The sequence below is a fragment of the Dermacentor andersoni genome, chromosome 1 (assembly GCF_023375885.2).
Source record: "Dermacentor andersoni chromosome 1, qqDerAnde1_hic_scaffold, whole genome shotgun sequence".
Lineage (NCBI taxonomy): Eukaryota > Metazoa > Arthropoda > Arachnida > Ixodida > Ixodidae > Dermacentor > Dermacentor andersoni.
This window is the reverse complement of record NC_092814.1, coordinates 113,973,523-113,997,092: the sequence shown is the minus strand read 5'-3', so window position 1 is coordinate 113,997,092 and position 23,570 is coordinate 113,973,523. Positions and strand designations below refer to the sequence as shown.

Genomic DNA, 23,570 nt, shown 5'->3' with positions numbered 1-23,570 from the left:
GCAGTAGTCAGAAAGAGATCAATGTGCACATAAAACAGTCGGAAATTAGACACCAGCCGTTTGTGACGGAGACTAACTGATCGAACCCTGCCTCAACCGGACAGCTAGACCATAAACACCGTGAAACACCACAAGCGGATTGATGCTACGAGGTCTGTCTGAAAAACGAAAACAAAAAACGAGGTCTGTTTTGTGAACTATGTGTAAAATAATCGTACGATTCTTATGTAACCTATAGTAATATGATGTCTTGGTAGTGTATAATTTCAGCCTTCTGCAACCATTCGTCATTTTATAAGATACGTAGTTTAGTAGAGTAGTTTGCTGGGCCAGTTGGTGCATGGTGAACATATAACGGTTTCCAGCAAGTACGGACGCGAGCACGAGAAGTAGACACGGACAGGACTTCAGTTGTAAGTCCAGCGTTGTCCTGTCCGTTTCTACTTCTTGTGATCGTGTCCGTACTTGCTGGAAACCGTTATATGTTTATAAGATACATTCATTTACAGCCTCGTCTTTGCACGGTGTTCCGCTGCGAGGAATGAGAAATGAACCATGAATATGAAGCAACAAATCAACCTAAAATTTGTTGTCCGGTTGAGGAAGACTCCATCACATGTACTTCACATGTCTCGGCAAGTGCATAGATATTATGCCATGTCAAGCACACATGTGTTTGAGCAACACAAGAGGTTCAGAGAGGGGCGCGAGGAAGTGGAAAATGACTCCAGGAGCGGGAAACCTTCAACAAACAGAGTTGTTGGTAACCTCGAACGAGCAAGGTATCATACGCAGTGAGTTCTTGCCAAAGGGGCAGCCAATAATCCAGCAAGTCGACAACAAGATCCCTCGGCGTTTGCGTTGGTCAGTGGGTGAGAAGAGGCGGGTGTTGGGGCAGAACAAATCGCGGCTGCTGCATCGGGACAAGACAAGTCACAACGCCTTCGGTACCCAGCTGATCCTGGCCGAAAGAAACATCGCCATCCAAAAAGAATCTCCCTATTCTCCTGGTCCTGTCCCCTGTAACTATTTCTTTATTCCCCAAGCTGAAGCTAATTATCGCAAGGACCCGTTTGGAAGGCGTGGGGGCGATGATGATGGTCGTAAAGACGGAGCTGCGGCGTATCGAAGGAGGCTCCTCTTCGGAGGCGGAGTTACTGCGGGTTTATTGTGAGCATGGGCGTGGTATCACCCGGAGTCGACGAAGGTGATTTGCTGCTGGACAGTCTTCAGATTCACTAGTCGACTAACCTAGGGAAAACGACAGTAATTAAAGCGGAGACTTTTCTAGAGTGAGGACAGAGGGTCCTGATGCGAACTTGGACGTTTAACTTGCTCCTTCCTGCATGGAGTGGGCTTCCGTACTGGAGCCGTGTAACTAAGCTAAATAAACCCCTTTTCCTTCATTTTCCACAACATGGCGTAGTAGTAGTCGATGGGCTTGGTGGATTCCATGCCCTGAACGCCACCCCAGCCGCAACAGTATTTATCTGGAGGTCAGCTACACTATTTCAACTACGCACACGAGCTAAACAGCGCAAACACAACTTCATTTACACCTGAAGAGAGGGACTGTGAGTCGAGCTATGGTGCATAAGATTCTTGCCCTAATTGTGGTAATGCCGCTTGGACAGAACGGCCATGGGAAAGCTTGCAGCATATCAAGGAGAGGCGAGCTTATACAGTACTAATTGACAGGGTCGAAGAAAGAAAAGTGAGCTACAAAGATAAAGATCGCGAGGGTACACACGCAGACGCGTCTGCGGGCCGAGTGCAACCGAGGGGATCCCGCCTGAGGGCTGGCGGAATCAGATTGCTCTGCGCTTGGCGGGCCTCCATTGGGCCCGCACCTTTCGCTGTGTCCTCGATATGCAGCAATGCACGCTTCCACTGGGCGCTCATTTTGTTTCACAGGCACACGCAGAGCGTATCATGGTCCGGAATACGAAACCTTCGATGGGGGCGGCCCTCAGGAAGAGTTTTTGTTTTATCAGAACTAGCGACATCAGCACTTAAGCTGCCCGCATAGCAGCAGCACAGCGCTTATGCTCAATGACACTGGATTATTATTGCATGAGTTGCTGAATTTTGAACTCTCGCAGACAATGTCACTTTAGAGGATGCTGTTGGCATGTCGCCTTTCGAACTGTCATAAATTTACGCATAAGCATTTGTTTTATCACTAAACTCGGGCGGACGTGACAAAAAAAAAAAGAATAGATCGCCGGATGCTCACCGGGTCCCAATAAAGCACAAAATTTAGGTAGATATACGCGTATATATATAGATATAGCAACATGCCGGCAACCTCCATCATTGGGAATGCAACACTTGCAATGACTAATCTTTATTTAAACGTAAATAAGAGGTTTTGCTGGCTGCTTATAGGCGACATTGATCATGCGCTCGTTTTGGTTATTTATTTTATTTATTTACAGAATACCTGCGTCGCCTCGAAGGCATTATCGCAGGGGGGACAGTAAAAAAATAAAGATGTAGTAAAGCATTCACAGAAATAAGTAAAGAATGTATAATGTAACATCAAGATGGGAGCACACAATAAGTGAACATTTTCAAGCGCAACAAAATATTAAAACAAAATTAAGACAGTAATGCATTGTCACAAACACAGGTAAGAATAAAAATCGTGATTATCAGATATTGAAACACATTCCTCCGGTAACGAATTTCAGCCTGTCACAGTTTGTGGAAAAAAGGGATTTGGCAAAACGGTGCGTATTACAGCTGTATTCTCGCACCTCCTTTGAGTGGTCGAGTCGATTCGAGACATAAGTTGGCTTCAACAGGAAGTTGCGGCTATAAATACCCGTCTGATTGTAGAAAATACGGTGGGAGAATTTCAGTTTAGCATTTTTTCTTCCGGGGATTAACTTTTCCCAGATCAGCATTGCTTTTATTTCAGTGATACTTTCGAAAGGGTTGTAATTATTGGAGACGAAGCATGCAGCCTGATTTTGAAGTTTTTCTATTACTTGCATGAAATAGTCCTGATATGGGTCCCAAATCATAGAGGCATGATCGAAGATAGAACTGACATGCAAAAAGCAAAGTGTTTCTTTAACTTCCTTGGACGCTGATTTGAAATTTCTACGAATGAAGAACCACGTTTTACTTGCCTTAGATACTGACTGCTGGATGTGTACGTTCCATTTAAGTTTCGGCGTGAAGCAAACGCCACGGTACTTGCACTCTGAGACAGTCTTTATTGTTGTATTTTCAGCTTTGTACGGTGTTTGAGGTTCGAATTTTTTATTGGAAAAACGGACGTGATTGCACTTCTTAATATTCAGATTCATTTGCCAGCGTAGACACCAATTTGCTATTTTATCAAGGTCCCTCTGCAAGATCGTTAGATCTGATGGTGAATTTATTTCTCTGTAAAGGACACAGTCATCTGCAAATAATTTCAAGGGGGACTGTATGTCATCTACAATGTCATAAATATATGTGAAAAATAATAGTGGTCCAAGAACGCTGCCCTGGGGCACTCCTGAATATACTGTTATGTGTGATGAAGTACACCCATTAAGAACCACGTACTGTTTACGACCATTTAGATAGTTACAAATACAGTTTCGCGTTTCATTATGTAAGTCCAAAGACGTTAACTTAATATTCAGCAAGTGATGAGATACTGTGTCAAACGCTTTTTTAAAGTAAAAAAATAGCGCATCTACGTGTTTATTCTAATCAAGAGAGTTAGCTATAAAGTGTTGGAATTCAACTAACAGTGTGTTACACGAGTAACCGTTACGAAAACTATGCTGTGAGGGAGTAAAAAAGTTAGTAGGTTCAAGGCATTGGAATAACTGACTATACAATATACGCTCAGAAACCTTGCAATGCAGGATACTGAAGTTAAAGATATATAGGCCTGTAATTTTTGACCAGTTTCTTGTCTCCTGATTTAAAGATGAGATTAACAGCCGCAATTTTCCAGTCCTGTGGAACCAGACCAGTCCCGTACGAGATTTAAAATATGATACAGAGTTATTGTGCAACAATGCCGTGACATTTCTTTAGAATACAGGATGGAATTCTATCAGGACCTATTGATTTAGAGGTGTCCAATTCCCGCAGAAGACAGTCGATACCATGTACATCGATGTTTATTTCAGGCATGAAATGGTCAGAGTCTTAGTTCGGAGAAAGTGATGTGGTCGCGTCAGTCACTGGTTGCTCCGAAAACAACGATTTAAAATATAGATTAAACAAATCTACCTTTTCAGCGTCTGTCGTTATAGTAATGCCGTTCGACTTTAAGGCGGGAACTGAAATGTCATGGGTTCTACTTGTTTTTATATATTTACAAAAAGCTTTAGGTTTTTTTTTATTTCAGGTTTGCGTTTAATCGGGCGAAAAATATTTGACTTCGCTTTCTTGATTCCCAGTTTCAGCGTCCAGTTTGCATTCTTTAAGTGTTGGCGGTTGAGTGAAGCGTTATTATTACAGCATTTTTTGTACGCGCTTCTAGCTTTCCGGATTTCAAGATTCAAGAACGCAGTTCAAGATTAAACCACGGTTTATTTTTCTTCATGCGATGCGACACAAGACAGAAAGATCAGGCACAAGTGCAGTGCACGTGTGGAGCTGGTAAGAGTTGGCTTCTCAAAACAGGAAGCACATCTCCCTGTATACGAATTTATGCGGAATTCGTACACAATTTTTGATAAGCGTGTAGTACATCGTCGTCGCCCGCGCTTGCACTATATACATACATACACAAGCCATAACGCTAACCAACGCGGGCTCTCGCGCATCGTGTAACAGTGAAGGTATTTCTAGAAAGCTCCTCGAGGGCGCTTACAGTGCTTGCAGTGCACTCGTGGGCCATGTTCTCACGGAAGATTTCGAAAAGAGCAGTGACATCACGTTTAGGGCTTGGGCGCCTTGTTCCTTGGTTCTCATCAATGAGTGACCAGACGCTGCGAGAGGTTCGTTCGCTCGCTCGTTCGTCTGAATACTGTCAATGTTATAAGTAGTGTATATGTAGATACGAGTATAAAACGTTTATAACCTAATATTTATCATGGCTTTAAATGCAGGAGCGACTATATTGCCCGCGACGGATGCGGTGAAAGGTTTGCAGATATTATTACAAGCGAGGCACGATGGAAGCTATGTACATGGTGGCGATTTTGTAGCGATGCCTTCCGCGAGTGGCATACCACTCTTATTATTACCGTTCACAACCGGCTTTCTTTTAGTGTAAGGCTTAGCATCATATCATCTTGCAACGAACATTTCGTAAATATAGTGCGCGGTAGTTCTGAGTGCCAGCCAGAGAGCGTTGTCCTCAGAGTTCTTATCGCGTGACGATGAGTACACCGGACCGTCGTGAGGCCTGCACCGGTGCTGCTCACGTACGCAGTTCGTGTATTGTAATGTTCCGCTACCGTTTTAAGCATACGCAAGTCCCTCCAATATTTAAACGTACACTCTATTCTTTCCGAGCACATACCGCTGTTCTAAAGGTCGTGCATCTAAAGTTGGGAGACAGAACATTTGAGAACAATCAGTAAACAAAGAACAAGAAAAAGCATGCTGAAGCAAGCCAACACATTCTAAGCACTAAAGCTTTCCTTCCAGTTGTACGGATGACAAGCAAATCTGCGCTTGCGTTACGTAACGGGACTTTGTGATATCGGCTTCTAAATTTATTTAAGGCCCTGCGTGCACAAATCTTGCTGTCTAACAAATGAAGCACTGCTGTCTATATGAATAACTCAAGCATAAAGAAACGAAAAAGGAAAAAATCTTGCTACACTTACGATAGCACGGGCCGATAGAATGCAGGGCCACGGGGCTGTGATTTTTGTATAGCAATACCTTATCAGGTGCTGTTCCTTCTCGCGCCGCCCTTCGCGCTTTGTCAGTGGTCAGGGCGACGCCCCGCCCACGTTATCAATGGGATCAGGCGGCTTTGAACGGTGGCTGACAACAGTGGCGCAGAAACGAGCGGAAGGGGTCGTTGAAAAATCGCTACGCCCTTAACGAACTTCAGGGGAAATCCGGCGTCAACCGGCACTTCTTGCAAAGCCGATCCCCCTTGCAGATGTGCCAGGAGCTCGGACACATTCTCTGGGTTACATTTATTTTGTTTTCACGCTTCCAGCAGTTGGAAGGCGCTGTTAAAGGACAATGATACTCTGCACTGAAACATGCGTGGGGTTTACTCGGCAAATCTTATCCCTTGCGGTGCTAATGGGTTTTTCAACTGTCGGTACGGAGACCTGCTCTCGCGGCGCCGATAACACAGTCCCTTTGCCCCCTGTGCCACCGGTGTTTGCAGAATGAGCTGAATGGTGTAGGAGGTAAGCGGACCTCCATCCTAGCAGAGCCCACGACTGCGTTTCAGTCGCACTGCGTTAGCCGCAAACGCACAAAGGAAGAAGCCAGAATGTCACATTCGGACAGAATATATCCAATTAATATACCGGGCGTTTCAACGATGACCGCCTCTAAGCATTAAAGATATGGGAAACGAGACATAATGATACTTTTTTGCAGAACAAGCTTCGCAACAAAGACGGACATAATAAAACTCCCTCTCTGGTCATATAGCTGTCAATTTAACCAAAGTTCGCTGATTATCTATAGCTTTCCACGTATCAACGTTGTAAGCCGACAATACCATTTGGACGTTTATATAGGTAATGGCGAGCTCATAACAAAACGGCTTTTAATATCGACGAATCAAAATCCATTTTTTAAAGCACGCCGGTACGAATGAACAGTTCCGACTCATTTTCAGCCTGAAGCCGAAACCGAACGCCACAAAAACAAAAGCAAGAAAACATTTCGGCTCGATACCGTTGGCTGGAAAACATTCCTGCCTCCTGACGACCAGCACCAATTACTGCTCGTTTCCTTTTCTGGGTGACAAGCAGAAACCGCGTGACGTGCCTTAAGGGTGTGATGATGCGTGTTTCTGACGCGCTCGGTTTTGGTTTAGCGCAGAACACGAGTCTGAACTCTTCGTGCAAAAGTGATAAGGACACTACATTCGTTTGAAAAGCTGATTCCTCATGAGTTCGCCATTTACTATAAACATCCAGTCGGCATTCCCGGCCTTATACGATGATAAATAAAAAAGTTGATTAACGAATATTAGTCAATTAAGTTGCCATGTGATCCTACAGGGAGTTTCCTTTGTGCGCCTTTGTTGCGAAAATTCTGCTGCAAAAAGTATTATTGTGTCTCGAAGCCGCTATTTTTATAATTAGAGAGAGTCGTCGCTGAAACACACGGCATAAAACATAGTCCTTGCCCGTGGTTTCTTGCTTTGGCATACATTGCCCGTGGTTTCTTGCTTTGGCATACATTATTTTTCTTGCAGAAAAATAATGTATGCGGACTTCTTGGATTGATGTCATATGGGAAAGCAGCGCAGAAAACATTTCTGTTGACTCCTTGTAGCAATCTCCTGGTTCCCGATTTTCTGCATTCAGATTAGGCTTTCGAAGCAATCGCTGTCGACGCGGGGAACGCTAACTTTCTCGTGCTTAAGTGAACGTGCTTCATCAGCCTCTCCCTGAAAGAAAGCTGGGCTAGCAAGGCGCATTGAGTTGTAGTGTCAGAGCTTCCGGGTGTTGTGTTCGACATGTCTCATAAAGGCTAGGGCTGGGTGCACGGGGTTTGTTACGGAGCCAAAGGGATCAAATCGCTAGACAAATGACTGCGGACGGCCGGACTGAAGCTGACTGCATGCGCTGACGCCTGAGTATAAACATTTCACACGACGGGAAGGATTTCCGATAATACGTTGAAAACACATTGTCAAAATACTAATAAAATGGAGTGAACTAAACGAAATTGAAATGGCACTTGGCACTACTGAACCATGAGAATCAAAGCAACGCGCGCTCTAGAGCAGGTACCAAAGTTCGTTGCCTCGGCGAAGAATCCCCCTCCTGGCAGTCGGAGCATAAAATCATGCAACCGGACACAATACGCTTGAATTTTCGCTACAGCTGTCATCTAAAATTTGTGCAGACAAGTGGGCCCAAATTGTATTGTTCGATTTGAAACTAGAGGCCAATTTCGACAGTAACTTCTCTCGAACAGCTGGTGTCACAAATCAACGAAACCTGCCATTGCACTTCTGAACGAGGACATGATATCATATTTCAGTGGCTGCCGAGATATTGTGGCGTCGTTGGTAATCACCTCGCCGATGACGCTGCCCGACGTGCCCAGGCTGGCGCACCGACACTCCTTATACCTTTATCGAGAGTCGACGCTGCAAGAGAGCTTCGCAGTCTCGCTCGTACCATCACGTTAAGTTACTGGCATACACCACAGAACTCCAAGTGTCGTTTATGCAGCCTCGACCCATCACTGCAACTTAAATTACCAGCGAACCTTCCACGACGTGATGCAACACTGCTGTGTCGGCTGTGGGTAGGAGTAGCATTCACCAACTCCTACAGCTATCGTATTGGAATGGCGGTTTCTCCAATGTGCGCTAAGTGCAACTGTGAAGAGACCATCAGTCATCTTCTGTGCCACTGTTCTGGCTTCGATAATCAACGTGAGACTCTCCAGTGTGCCTTGAATAGACTGGATGACAGGCCATTTACGGAAGCGAAGATCTTGGGAGCCTGGCCTCACAGTTCGTTAGCCCAGAAAGCAGTTCGAGCGCTTTTTCACAACCTGAAGGCAACAGACTTGAGTGCCCGACTATAGACATCCTACGCTTAAGTTCTCTCTCTCCCTCTCTCTTTCACTCCCCATTCCCCTCCCCACGTGTAGGGTAGCAAACTGGACTCAGTCTGGTTAACCTCCCTGCCTTTCCTTCTTCCCTCCCTCCCTCCCTCCCTCCCTCTCTCTCTCTCTCTCTCTCTCGAAGTTCTATTTTTCGAGACACCCTAATGAGTCCAAAACGAAAATCGCCGAAAGTGCCCAAAAAGTCAAAGTGTATAGTGTTCAAAATATACAGTGGACGGCGCTGCTTATAGCAGAACGTCCATGCCTATTTAGGTGCACGTTAAAGCACTCCAGGTGGTCAAGCTTTATTCACAGCACTGTACTACTTACTAGCTGTGTCTCTCACGGTTTAGGTGTGGCCCAAGTATTTCAGAACCGATCGCTTTATTATTCGGCTCGTCGTGATCACGTACATAAAGTTAACGTACCCCGCCATAACACCGTCGCGTGCTCACAATCATTCCTTCCTAGGGCTTCAATCGACTGGAATAATCTACCTACATCATTAGTAAGCATCAGTGACCCCACTATATTTAAGAACGCACTAATCAACATAAAATAATGTATGGCGGCAAATGGCATAATTACGTGCTTATTCGTGAACATTGTCTGCTTGGTAAAGTGTACTATTTCTGTACTTTTCATATCATATAAGTCTCTTTTTGGTTGTTATGAATACATTACTAGTTTTTTCATATATATTTTGTTCCTTGCACTGTGAATTATTTCCTAGAACTAATTCTGTATTTTTTACTCTTGGAATGTGTTCTCGCCCCTTCCCTCTGCAATGTTCAACTATGTACCTTGAGGGTATAACAAATAAATAAATAAAAAAAACGATCAATTGTTATCGCTTTCTTTTATTCTGCCACCATTTCATCCACTTATGTCACTCCACACTGTTTTCTTTTTTTATCTTTTTGCTCTGTTTCTTAGTGCACGCGGCATATAACCTTTCTCCGCGACACTTCTGTTCGGCCGCTCAGTTTTATAGGCTATCCGCACAAAGAAATCGCCACACTGTCACCACTAGGCACTCTTTATTTCAGCTTGATGTCTGGCTGAAATATCCAGTCATTCTGACATTGACCTCATGAGCTTTATTTAACCTAAGGAAGTGTTACAAGGGCAGTTCTCCAAGCGCAGACTAGTTGACGAAGCTTTATAGCGTGACACAGCGACAACGACGCGATTCTAGTAGCCACCATGATAGCTTAGTTGAAGCTCAGAACTCCTGTAATGATGTAAATATATCCTTCCTTTGCTTTTCGTTCCCCCTAGCACCCAGCAACTCCTTATCAGTAGTCCATTCTCAACACGAAGAGATGGACGACGATGGCGAGGACCAGCTAAAGACCTTTGAGTCGCCTGAAAAGTTGCGAGTATAGGCCAGCTACCCTTTTGAGACGCGTTGGCGTGTCCCTGTGTATGGCTCATGTAGCGGCGTGGGCCACTTATAGTGACCCCTTTTTTGCGAGACCCCCGACTTCAACCCCGACCTCGAATAACTTGAGCAGCAGCTACAGTCTCTCGAATTTGCAAGGAATATAGAACAACGGCAAAACACCGCACTAGTGCACATTTTCGTACAGTAAGGCTCGAGCAGACTCGCTAAACAGCAAAATGCAACACATTGTATCCCCATGCAAACTTGAAGGACACGCTAAAGAAGACGCGACAAAAACAACTATAAATGCCAGGCAGCCGACGAAGTTCGGTGCCCGAAGTTAAAAAAAATAAGCCGAATGTATATGTGAGCGGACGCAGCTGTGAGAAAAAAGTGATAGCCACGCTCCTCTTAACGACGGCTCGTCTGTCGATGTTGTTTCAGGCGAGTTGCAACCACGCGCGTGACCGTCCGTCATGGGAGAGCGTGCAAGGCGCGCCCCGCGGTGTCGGCACGGCCGCGTGCGCTGCGATCTACCGGACCGTCGAGCCGGAATTATCTGTCGGCTCCGCATATCAGAGCATTTCCTTCTACTTACCTGACTGTTTCCGATCTAACGCTTGGTACGATATGGATCTGCAAGGCGGCGCTTTTCCTGGGGCAAAAAAGCTGCTCAGAGCAGCGCATCCGACCGTCAAGCCATAATACGCGGAATGTCACAAATATAAAGATATGCTATAAATATGCTATAGTATACTATAAATTTCCTATAACGTGCTAAATCAGCAATCAGCTGTATACCTCCGGATCCGACCTCATGTATTGCGTCGGCAGTATTATATACATATATATATATATATATATATATATATATATATATATATATATATATATATATATATATATATATCCCGAGGACAAGTTCGTTGCGATGTGCACAATGTCGTATTCATCCGCAGTAGTATAGCCTACTGCGGAATTTGCAATACACGCACAGACGGCCACCACTGTCAGAATCTACATGGCGCACAAAACCCCGCACCAATGGCCAAGAACATTATTACGCAATATCTCACGCACAGTCAGCGCGTCTGTCTCCCAGCTGTACATTGTCGCAGGAACGTAAGTTCTATCCCCAGTGGCGGTTATCTTTCTTTCCCCATATGGTGAGGGTGAAGCTCTGAAGGTGGCCTGATGTCATAACGATGTCGGGACGACGGCTGCATGCTTGGACGGGTACTGGTATAGGATGCACCGATTATAGACCAAGTCAAACCTTTTCAGGCTTTTGTCCGTGCTCCAAACATCTGACGGACGTTGAATAAAGCTGAATTGAATTTAATACGTTTATTCATTTATTTATTTATGATTTTTTTGCGCTTGTTTTCCCACGCGGCATAACGTCATAATAAAGCTAGACATAAGCGTGCAGGCCCGTTTTTAGAGATACTGCTACAATGGCTTATAAAATGTGTTGTCCATAGTCCATGTTTCATATAGTCTTCAGCTTGATCCCTGTTCAATTTTACATTTTCGAGCACACTTTCGCGAATTGTCTTTCTCCCAGGACACGTCCAAAGTTGATGGCGGGCGTCCACTGCAGACGCAGGCTGGTGTGAGGAGCGCCCCGGCCAGAAGTCTCCGGAGAGAGCCTTGCTCCATCCGAGAAAGATTGTGGGGGAGGGAGCAGACACGCTGGGGGGATGAGGGCACGCGTGTCACGCCAACATGTGTCACGCCAGAGGATGGATTTTCGGGCCATGAAAACAGAGCGGGTGTCAAACGGAAGGGAAAGAGGAGGAGTTACGGGTGTCTAGAAAGAGCGAGCAGCGCGGTCCACAAGATCATTGCTGTGGTCATGACCACGCGCCTGCACCCAGTGGACAGTAACGTTAATACGTGTAGAATTATGAATTTTGTGTGTCTGCTCACGAATACGCAACGTTTTCGTTGCTTGTTTGAGATTCTTAACTGCGATGAGGCTGTGAGTATATATATAGATGTGGGCTTCGTTAAGCGTAAACGTATACTTTTATTTTGAAGAATATCGGTAAGCTGCAGGACATGGCCTGGTGTCATATGTGTTCACACTCAATGCTGTTCGTCTGCAAACTTCCTTCTCGTGATCCGGGTCGGGACTTTACAATCGCTAGGCAGCGCAGCGGGGCGTGCACGAGACGGGCATTTCAGTAATCGCCCGACGTTTGTGCGCAAGCACGAGTAAGAGCGGGTGCGAGAGAGAAAATGTGGGGGCTTTTGCTCCTTGTTAGCCTAGGAGAGGTTTCTTTGCTCGTTTTGTACGAGTTTGCGCCTAGGCGTGCCGGCACTGCGGAGTGAGGTCGAGTTTGTTTACGCTCCGACGCTGGCTGCTGGCGCGGTGAAGCAGGCTAATCAGTGGGCACGGACGCCCCATTTGGTGATCGCTATGTCGAAAGGTGCGTCGCACGTACGCGACTCCCAGAAGCTAAAGGTATACCTGACAGACTCTCTCGCGCCTGTGGCGCTGGTGCTGAGTCTGTCATGCCTGATTAAATCTTTCTAGTGCCATACGGCGCTGTACCTTTAAAATAACATCAGTGATTTTCCCGGGGGAGCAGTAGGAGCCGTAGTAGAGACAGGGCCTGCTCTCCTGGAGCAGTATCTTAGCCCGTGCCAGGCGTTTCGTATGCTGCTTTCCGTGAATTTTGAAAAGCGTTCTTCAGATCAGGCCCGGTGTTTAGTACGGCCGCTACTGCTCCCCCGGGAAAATCAGTGATGTTATTTAGAAAGTAGGGAGCGCTGTTGGGCGCGAGAATGGTATTATACGGCATGAATGACTCAGCACGAGCGGCGCTCGAAAGTCTGCCCGGTGTACCTTTAGCTTCTGGGATTCGCGTCCATTCGACGTACCTTTAGACACAGCGATAACCACATGGGGTGTCCGCGCCACTGCTTCACCTGGTTCGCTGCTCCGGCAACCAGTGTCGGAGCGTAAACAAACTCGCGCCCCATGGACATGGCCAGCGCGCGACCTTACGCCGCAATACCGGCACGCCTATAGGGTCAAACGCATACAAAACGAGTAACGGAACTTCTCCGTAGTACCTATAGGCTAAGTGCCCGCCGTAGTTGCTTAGTGGCTATGGTGTTGGGCTGCTAAGCACGAGGTCGCGGGATCGAATCCTGGCCACGGCGGCCGCATTTCGATGGGTGTGAAATGCGAAAACACCCATGTACTTAGATTCAGGTGCACGTTAAGGAACCCCAGGTGGTCCAAATTTCCGGAGTCCTCCACTACGGCGTGCCTCATGATCAGAAAGTGGTTTCGGCACGTAAAACCCAATAAAAAAACCTATAGTCTAAGTCAGATATTCAAGGAGCAAAAGCCGCCACATTTTCTCGCTCGCACCCGCTCTTACTCGAACTAGCTAGCTGCGCACAAATGTCGGCCGCTTCCTGAAATGACCGTCTCGTGCCACGCCCCGCTGTGCTGCCTAGCAATTGTAAAGACGTATCCGGGTCTCCGTTGGCTACTTGGCTTATATACGTAGATAAATGCAATCTTTCTCACCTTCGCGAGGTTGATTTCGAATTGCGAACTGGTTGTTCCCTTGCCAGGCTATTCCGGGCTATTTAACATTAGTTTAGTGTTTTGCATAATAATCCTCAAACCAACGCTTAGACTTTTCCGGCTTGGGTTTTTATTGATTTCTTGTAAGTCATTGTGTAGCGGTTCTCGACAGGGCTATGCCATGTGCAGACCCGCTGCTTGCAGGACTGGCGTATTTCTGTTTGCCGTCGTCTTCCGCAAATTTAGCATTTATTTCTATTGTTTAGTCGGATAATTATCCGAATATAATTAGCGCAAATAATTATTTCTGCGGCGATGCGCAAGAGCCAAATGAGCGCGTGCTCGCGCTTCACGCCTGCGCGGTAGCAGCAATCTCCAAGGGTGCCTCAAACAAACTTGTCTATAACGGACTCGGCGACCGAGCGAAAGCGACAAGCCGTCAGCTCAGTTGTTAAAAGCTGCCAAGAGAAATCCTACTGTTTATCACTGTGCTAAGCTGGGAGGCACTGGTCTAGCTTATACAGTGTCACACGGCTGTTTCCCTTTAGCAACACCCAATGATTACAACAACGCCTTGTCGCTTTTACATGTTCTCCAGGTCAACCTTATAAACTAGTAATCCTGGGGTTTTGCACGCCAAAACCATGACGTGATCATGAGGCACGGCGTAGCGAGAGATACCGGGTTGATTTCGGCCACCCGGGGTTCTTCAACGTGCACCCGATGCGCGGTACACGAGCGCATACCGTCGCCGTCCGAATGCGGCCGCCACCATGAGTATCAAAACCGCGACTTCGAGCTAAAGTGAGCCATTTGGACAAATCAGTTCGAAATTCCTTTCGTTGCTGTACCGCTCGCGAGGTGGGCGTGCGCTCACTTCCCATTTTGTTCCTTTTTTGTACGTGTCGCGCCACAACAATGAAAAGCGACAAAAAAGAAAGGTAACTATGAAAGTGCAGCGGGCTGGAAACTATGCTGAGCTATGCTGAACTAACATTGCTGAGCAATGCGATGCTTTGGAATCTTTAGAACATGTATTAGAATATTGTGCTTTGCTTCATATTCCTGTTTTCTTTTGTGGTGATTGGAACATGGATATGATGTCACTGAGCCCAAACAAGCAAAAGCTCCTTGATCTTTTTGAGTCATTTGATTACGAGAACGAAATGCGTGTACCGACAGGAGTAACGGAAACTAGCAAGACTTTGCTTGACCTGTGTTTTACGAACCAAGATGTTAACCATGTGTCATGAATTGAATTCTGGGGTTTTACGTGCAAACACCACGATTTGATTACGAGGCACGCCGTAATGGCGGACGCCGGAATAATTGTGACCACCAGGTGGGATCGTTAACGTGCCCCCCCAACGCACGGAACACGGGCGACCTCGTGCTTAGCATCGCAGCACCATAGCCGCTAAGCCACCGCGGCGGATCCGCCGGTGTTCTAACAAGTGTCATTAGCTAGTGACCACTTACTCATCTTTAATTTTGCCCCCAAAAGTATGTGTGCATCTACAAACGGTGACATACCCCCAAATTAATCCAGACACAATTGCAGTTCTTCTAAACTTGATCGCGACAGTTGACTAGGAGGATCTACTTCAATCTAATGACTCGACCACTGCATATGCGTTATTTACGCACAAAATTACAGAAACGTATATGAATGCGTTACCTATCTAAGTAATTAAAAACAGTAAATGCCGGAAACAATGGATCGACAATTCCCTATTAAAGAGAATGAGGTATAGGAACAAGCTGTTGGCCACATTTGTCGAAACTAAATGTCCAGATTATTTGGCAGAATTTAAGAAACTAGGTTGAGATACTAAACAGGCAAGAGCCACATATTATACACAACGTTTACTTACAATAGCCGCGCCACTGGCCGATCGAGACACTTTGCGTGTATTTGCGGACTTCTTTCGCGCTCGGAAAAACACTTTTATGTAGCACGAGCTGAGCAACAGAAAGCTGTATCGGGAGTTTTTCATGTTGCTCTACAATTTTCTCTTTGACACTTTTCACCTCATTATAATATTTGCGAAGTTGATTAATTAAGACTATTTATGTAAATAGGCGGAATGCAAAAAATAATCCGATTATCTCCAAGCGCCGGTAAACAACATTACTTTGTTAATCTTGTAAGACAGGGTTAATTTACTTCGCTATAAACACACGGACAAGAGAAGTAAATATGGACAGGACGCGCGCAGACTCACAACTGAATTTTATTGGGTGAAAGATGACATATATATAAAATTATCAAAATGACGTCATCATGCTGATAGGCCATCCAAAATCGCTGCCGTCACAATCTTGCGTCCAGAAATTGCACCTCACAATCAGCAAGCACAATGAAAGGATCGCTAACACGTACACGCGCTTTCTTCTTTATAACATAGGCCTCGAACAGCTCCCGTGTACGACGATCCCTATGACGGTATAAAATTTTTGTTTTTTTCCAGAAGCGGAAGGCACACCTTCTTTGTCTCTTTTTCACTTTTCACTTCTGTTGTCCGTGTGTTTATACCACAGTAAACCCCGTCCGCAGTAAACCCCGTTTTATAAGATGAACTTCTACCAACTAGCCCAACCTGCCGCTCTACTGCTCTACAACATTACCTTGTTTCTGTCCAGCTACGTGACGTTTGCATATTTTTAATTATCGGTGCGTGATAGGTGGGACACCCTGTATATTAATGACATTGTTAACATACCCAACGCACCATCGATTATACTATATGCCGATGACACAATAATGTATTCTTCTCTAGTACAAATTTGGTTATTCTCCAAAAAGAAACTAATGACTCGCTGCAAGGTCTTGCGTTATGGGTACAGGCGAATGAAATGGAAATAAACATGAAAAAACCAAGTACGTCATTTTCCATCCGCGAAAAGAGTCCCTTAAGCATAATATGCTCATACCATTTCATAGAGATCGATCGACACTATTGAGTGCGTTTCCACACACAGCTTTCTTGGTGTCCTGTTCCAGGAAAATCTAAGCTGGTCGCCACACGTAGACAGTATTCGATACACTCCTCCATTCATTACTTCCTGTTTGTTTGGGTATTCACAACACGAACTAACATGTCAAATTTGTTTCTATTAAAAAAAAAAAGTTGTCCGTCTGATTAAGAATGCACCATATCTAAACCATACTACACCTATTTTTGCAAAAATCCTGTACTGCGCATTGAAGACATCACTAGGAAAAAATTGGCAGGTTTATATCTTTCAACAAACAAAAACTGAATTGGATATACTTTTCTGGAGTTATCTTCAAAGAGATTAGAGCTATCACTTGCGACACACCATGTTCCTGAAAAAAACAAAACAAAAAAAAAACGCACAAATTATGGCACTCAAAGGCTAAATTACCAAATTCCCGATCTTCTTAATCGCCGCCCTACAATTATGTCATTGATTAAGAAAAGTGTATCACTTGATTCTTTCAGCAAGCATCTGAATACATAACTGCTGGTCCTTGGCTAGCGCTAAGCTTTCTTATGTACTGCATGTCGCGTTTTTTTTCTCATTCTCAGATTCCTTTGATCGCACTGCCCTTTCATTCACTCGTGTATTGTCATCACTCTCCAATTGTTTGTGTTGGCAATTGGTTTGTTTCATCATCATCATCATCATCATCATCATCATGTCTTGATTTTGATCATTGTAGATGTATGTCATCTTTCATCCAATAAAATTCAGCTGTGAGTCTGCGCGCGTCGTGTCCATTTCTACTTCTGTTGTCCGTGTGTTTATAGCGGAGTAAACCCCGTTTTACAAGATGAACAAGGTAATGTTGTTTGCCGTCGCTTGGAGATACTCAGATTATTTTTTGCATTCCGCCTATTTACATAGTTAGTTTGAATTAATCAACTTCTCCAATATTATAATGAGGTAAAAAGTAAAAAAAAAGTGAAAGAAGGGAGAAGGAGAAAATGAAGGTGTGCCTTCCGATTCTGGATGATGATTGGTTTGTTTATTGGTTTGTTTATGGCTATTATTTCTCCCTTCTCTTGTGCCACCCTCTGAGCGTTGTCATGTTGTTGTAAGGGTTCTTGACACTTAGTCACGCATCATTTTCTTTTATGTCAAGGCCCTCGACAACAATCTATAACCCCCTCAACAATGACCCCCTCATCAGCCCATGTAAAGTATACTTCTAGAGATCGGGCGGAGCTGGTACCAACTGCGGTGCTGCTCTCAGCTGGCGAAAAGAAGACTGACTTCTCCATTTATCCCTCAATCGGCTACGTCACATGTTGGAGTTTCGTCTTTGTATCGAGACTCTCGTCGCTCAGTGCGAAATTACCGTACTGAGCGTTAAATTTGATGGTGAATATCTCCGAGCACGACCACTTTAGAGGCCCGCCGTGGTGGCTGGATCAAATCCAGGCCGCGGCGGCCGCATTTCGATGGGGGCGAAATGCAAAAACGCCCGTGTCCCGTGCATTGGGGGGCACGTTAAAGATCCCTTGGTGGTCAAGGTTAATCCGGAGTCCCCCACTACAGCGTGCCTCATAATCAAATCGTGGTTCTGGCACGTGAAATCCCAGAATTAAAGAAAAAAAAAAACGCCTTAGAAGTGTCAAATCAAGTTTCTAATATAAGCGTACACCATAATTGCGAAATATGAAAAATCGAATTTACGAATCATTGAGGACCCTATACAGACTATAGGTCGTCCCAAAAATTCTTGCAGTGAGTCAGCAAAGAATTGGGGAAAATGGGTGGGTGCTCTGCTTTCTCGATCTACCCACTCGAGAATACCCCAGTGACCTTCTGTGCAAGCTGTACTAACTGTAAGCCAGAATTTTATGCACGCATTTTTTTTTTTTTTGTGCAGCCCATTTTTGGTCTTGTCGTAACGCAGATCGACAAACAGACGGAACACAGGATTGATATCAAGTTTCTAGTGAAATTAATCACGAATGGTGCAGAAATTAATCAAATGTTGCGAAAGGCGTGTGAAAAAGAAGCCCTAAACGAAATAAATGTGTTCAAATGGGTCCAGCGTTTTCGGGAAGGCCGAGAAGGCTACAGTAATGACGCAATATGTCAGGACGCCCCGCAAAGAATTAATGAAAGAAAGCGAAGATAAGCAAAGCAAAATCAGTCATGTTGATCTTGTTTTTTGACTGCCACATAATTGTGCACCACGAATTCATAATCGAAGGTCGAACTGTCACTGCAGCTTTCTACGTGGAAATTTTGGAATGTCTTATACAGGGTGTTCTCTTTTTTTTTTTTTTAGTTGCACCGAATTTTTAAAAATGGTCTGCAGCAGATAGCGAAATTCTAACCCTTGATCTAAATGAGGGATCGACGTTGGGCTAGTTGGTGTTGCATATTTGGACGTGGTAAACAGCGCGTAAGACGATTATACTTGAAGGAACGACAACACAAGTGCTGACTGTCAACGTTGTGTTTATTGAAACAAGGAAATATATAGAGCAGGAGGAGGAAAAACATTTATTAAAAAAAGAAGGAAAGGACAAGCAGGTGAAACCAGGCACAGCTGCCCCGCATGCGCCGAGCATATTGCCAAAAAGGCATTGATTAAAGTTTTTGTGCCTATAGAAAGCATGAATAATCAATTTAGAAAGGTCATTGTTCCTCGGGAGTGGTCTAAAAATGCGATTTCTATTTTGCGTAAAGCTATCGAAGCAGTGCTCACGCATACATTGCCTTATTTGTGAACAGCGTGTGCTTGGGCTATCGAACGGGCGTGAGTCTGTCGGTATCTGCCGATAACCTACACGCACGGAAATTCGGTTCGCAGCCACATTTTCCACAATGATGATGATTCATCCTTTCTACACAAAAAGTTTAATCAATACCTTTTATCATTCACGATATGCTTGGTGCATGCGGGATAGCTGTGCCTGGTTTCTATATATTGCCTTGTTGCAATAAAGACAACGTTTTTAAATAAGTCAGCGCTTATGTTGTCGTTCTTTCACTTGTCCTCGTCTTACGTGCTGTTTACCCCTTCCTTGATCTAAATTACTAGTTGATGGGGCCATTACATTTAAGAGAAGTCAAAATGCACAATTGAATAATTAGCACAATTGCACTAATGAACTTTCTGATTAATTACTTTACGGCACATATACTTCGAATAGTATATAGCTAGTGAGTATGTAAGGCTTGTCGACTTATAACGAATTGTGAGGATAGCATCGGGTTTCGAGATGTGCGTCGTCAAAGGTGTGGTAAAAATGCGGTGTTGTTCCACTAAATTCTTTTAGGAGAAAGCTGTTTTATGCATTAAAGCACAAAAGTAACTGGAACGCCAATGAATTTCGCCGGACACTTTGAAAATTAATATCTCGAAACTGGTGCATTCCTGAGTATTCATTCCAAGTGCATACGCCTTCCGAACTCACCGGCTACGTTTCGTAAATGAAATATGTGCCGTAAAGTAATTAATTATACAGTTAATTAGCGTGATTATGTTAATTACTAAATTAGACCTTTCTATTTCTCGTAGAAGTAATGGCTCCCTCACCGAGAGAAGCCAACAGATAAAGACACCAAGGAGAACATAGGGGATATTACTTGTACTTACTAATTGAATTAAAGAAATTATAAATTAATGGCGATGAAAGTGGATGAAAAAACAACTTGCCGCAGATGAGGAACGATCCCACGTCTTCGCATTAGAGCGTGCTTTAGCACTCTAGCGGCTTCTTACGAAGCCGCTAGAGTGTTACAGTATGATGTCTGTAAACTACTTGATTGGTTCATTGATAACAAAATGTTCATTAATAAATCGAAGACTAATATGTGTTTTCACAGCCCATATAAAGCAGTCACGGATATTTCCCCTGTTTATCTCCACACCAGTGACTGTCTTGCATGCTCATGTCCTCCGGTAGCTCTGGTAAATAGCACAAAATACCTGGGGCTACACTTCGACGACACATTGTCATGGAATGTCCACATTCAAGAGCTCGCAAAGCGCTTACGTGCTGTGTGCGCTCATTTGTATGCCCTAAAATCTTTCTGTGATGTAAATATTCGTAAAATGGTTTACAAGGCACTTGGGGAATCGATCATAAAGTACGGAATAACAATTTATGGCTTTGCTTCCTCTAGTAGACTTAAGATAATTAACCGCATCCTAAAAAAAATTGCCTACAGCCTCTCGTATGGCACACTTGGTCACGGGGAAGATCTCTTGCTGAGCATGTACCAGTCAGACATGTTGTTTGTAGAGCAACAAGTTTTGTTCGACGCCATGTGTAAAAGTTATTTTTCTACTAAATTCAAAGACTTGAACGTGAAATCTCGCAGCTTACGTCAGACAGAAAAAATATGTGGTACCTCGTGTGTACACAAACTACGGCAAGAGAACTCGTGCTTTCTACGTGCCGGCTAATTTCAATAAATTGAATGAGAATGATATCGCGGGAACATTTAAACAGATAAAATCACATTTAAGGTCATGGGTGATACGTAATGTCCATATTCTTTGATGTTTTCTTCGGGATTTGAAGCGTGCGAACCTGATTGCGAAGTCATCTCTAATGTCAATGTGTATTTTTTTTCCCTGTTGATGCAATAATATCTTTTGTTCAAATAATATCTTTTGTTCACTTTTGCAATATCATTTTTTTCCTATATTCTTTTTATTAATTTATTTATTTGTACACATATCAGTACTACCAGCTGACTGCCCAGCCTCGCACACAAGCAATGTTGCTTATGCGGGCTGGATCTGTAACCATGACATGACTGGATGTAATAAAGATTATTATTATTATTATTATTATTATTATTATTTACTAAATTATTCCTCAGAATTTTGAGGATGCCAGCCCACAAACACATGCCTTAAAACGTAACAATCACAAAGAGCGCCTTTTATCAAGTCTTCTCGGGCTATACATACTAACAGGGCAAAGCAATATCAGTGCTCAAACCTGAAATTGATGTAGTTTTGCTGGTTTGGCTCTTTACGGGCAACGTAGGAGCGCCTGTGCCCAGATATTACAGGCCTTACGCGTTAAAGCTTTTCGGGGTGCAATAAATTTTGCCGCACGCGCGTTTGTCGCGTCCGCGTTATAGGGACCCGCGTATAGTTAGAACACCGTCTGAGAAGTTCAAGCAAACCTTAATTAAATGAAAAATATGGGGTTTTACGTGCCAAAACCACTTTCTGATTGTGAGGCACGCCGTAGTGGGGGACTCCGGAAATTTGGACCACCTGGGGTTCTTTAACGTGCACCTAAATGTAAGTACACGGGTGTTTTCGCTTTTCGATCACATCGAAATGCGGCCGCCGTGGCCGGGATTCGATGCCGCGACCAAGCAAACCTTGCTATCGCAGTCAGTGCTTCGCCCTTCAGGCGAAACTGCCAATTTTTTTTTTTCGCCAAATACATTATTGAGTAGCATATTTGTACAGTATACGCTTGAATATACGCTTTCTTTTTCTTTTTTCAGAATAATCACAGATGGACGAGTGCCGAGTTTGGGATAGTTACGACACAAAAATCAAAGATGGGTTTCTTGGGTCAATGAAGACCTCACCAACTTATCATTGTGAGCGCCTAGAGTCGCCAACTTTCATGTTTAACGTTGTACGAGAGCGTACGAAGAGAATCTCGCGATTTCCTCTGGCTTTCGCTAACCGCTGATAGGTTTACTGATAGGATGCGGTTCACGGTGCAGTTACATTCGCCTGTGTCAACTGCGCCCTGGACGGGCTATCCTTACAACGAGACACTCGGGCCTTTCCGAGGTAAACATTGCAACACTATTGTGGCGGATCGCTCACTGGGCTGCTTCCATACGCAGCAAGTACTGGGAGATGGTGGATGTCCTGGTGCGTCGGCTCCTTCGTATATACTATAATACAAGCGTGCTCTCAAACTTGAAGGTATATGATTATACCGCCGCGGCACAGCTATTAAACCGCGAAAACTAAAACCCGACTTGAGTATAATGCGGCGGTATGAGAGCAACGTTGGAGGGCCAAATAAAGGTTGGGGCTTTTCCAAATTCATTGTGCGCAGTTAGGTTCAACGCTTCTCGATGCCACCGAAAGCGGGGAGAAAATAACGCGCTCACCTCTACGTCCTTGTTATACCGTGGCGGTTTAACGGTGTCAGTCAGGTCGTCGGGGCCGACTGCTGCTTCCTGGTTGTTTCCCGATTGTGGGTCACCCTGTGCGGTTACAAAGAGGTCGAGTCTTGTCAGTCGGCGAGGGGCTCTGTGCCTTCGAGCCGCAGTGGATCGCGGTAGGCGCTCTTTTGGACGTCGACTGACTTCGCTCCAGCGAACGCTACTACAGCAGTTAAAGATTACGTGCGGACGTTGCGTCGATGACTGAGAAAGCCGCAGCTCACCGTTGAGGCACACAGTCGCCGGGGCTACGCGCGAGGAGACTAGCCGGCGTCCGGGAACGTCGTTTGGACGCTCCCACGCTGACGCAGGTGCGGGACCAGCTTCGGGAGTCCTCGCTGGGCTCGGCCGGATTCGCCCGCGACACGCACCTTGCCACGGTCTGCGATAAGCTCTTGCCCGACGATAGCGCGCCGATAGAGGTACGGCGCCGGGCCGGTACGCACCGGCGTCTTGCAACTCTTAAGAACGATAAGGAACGGTGTTTTAGCACCGACACGGCATCCATCGTTGAGAAGACGTACATCAAATCCCTCACGCGAGTGATCATCAGAACCACGACGCATCGAGATCGCTGGCAGAGTCGCGAATTACGTGATTACGGCTAATGCAGCGAAGAAACACGGAAATATCAATGGATTGGAACACCGCGTGCAGTGGCATGAAGCCTCACCGCGCTCGAAGGCTCCGAATGCGGTGCGTGTGTATAACGTGGCGAGTAGCGAAAAATAAATGACACAAACTGAACGCTGGGCG

The 23,570-nt window shown here is 45.0% G+C and overlaps 1 protein-coding gene across 6 annotated transcripts in view; it reads right to left on the bottom strand.

Moving 5' to 3' along the window:
- Window positions 1-23,194, bottom strand: part of LOC126545698 (calcitonin gene-related peptide type 1 receptor-like) — a 68,365-nt gene extending 45,171 nt beyond the window's left edge. For 3 of the 6 annotated variants that reach the window (XM_055061923.2, XM_050193646.3, XM_050193647.3), the window contains exon 1: window positions 22,761-23,192. The gene's annotated coding sequence lies outside the window, so the exon portion shown is untranslated. Of the gene's footprint in view, window positions 1-22,760 lie in introns of all 6 variants that reach the window. The other 3 variants (XM_050193648.3, XM_055061926.2, XM_055061925.2) reach the window with 3 other exon arrangements.
- Between the last annotated feature and the right edge of the window lie 376 nt (window positions 23,195-23,570).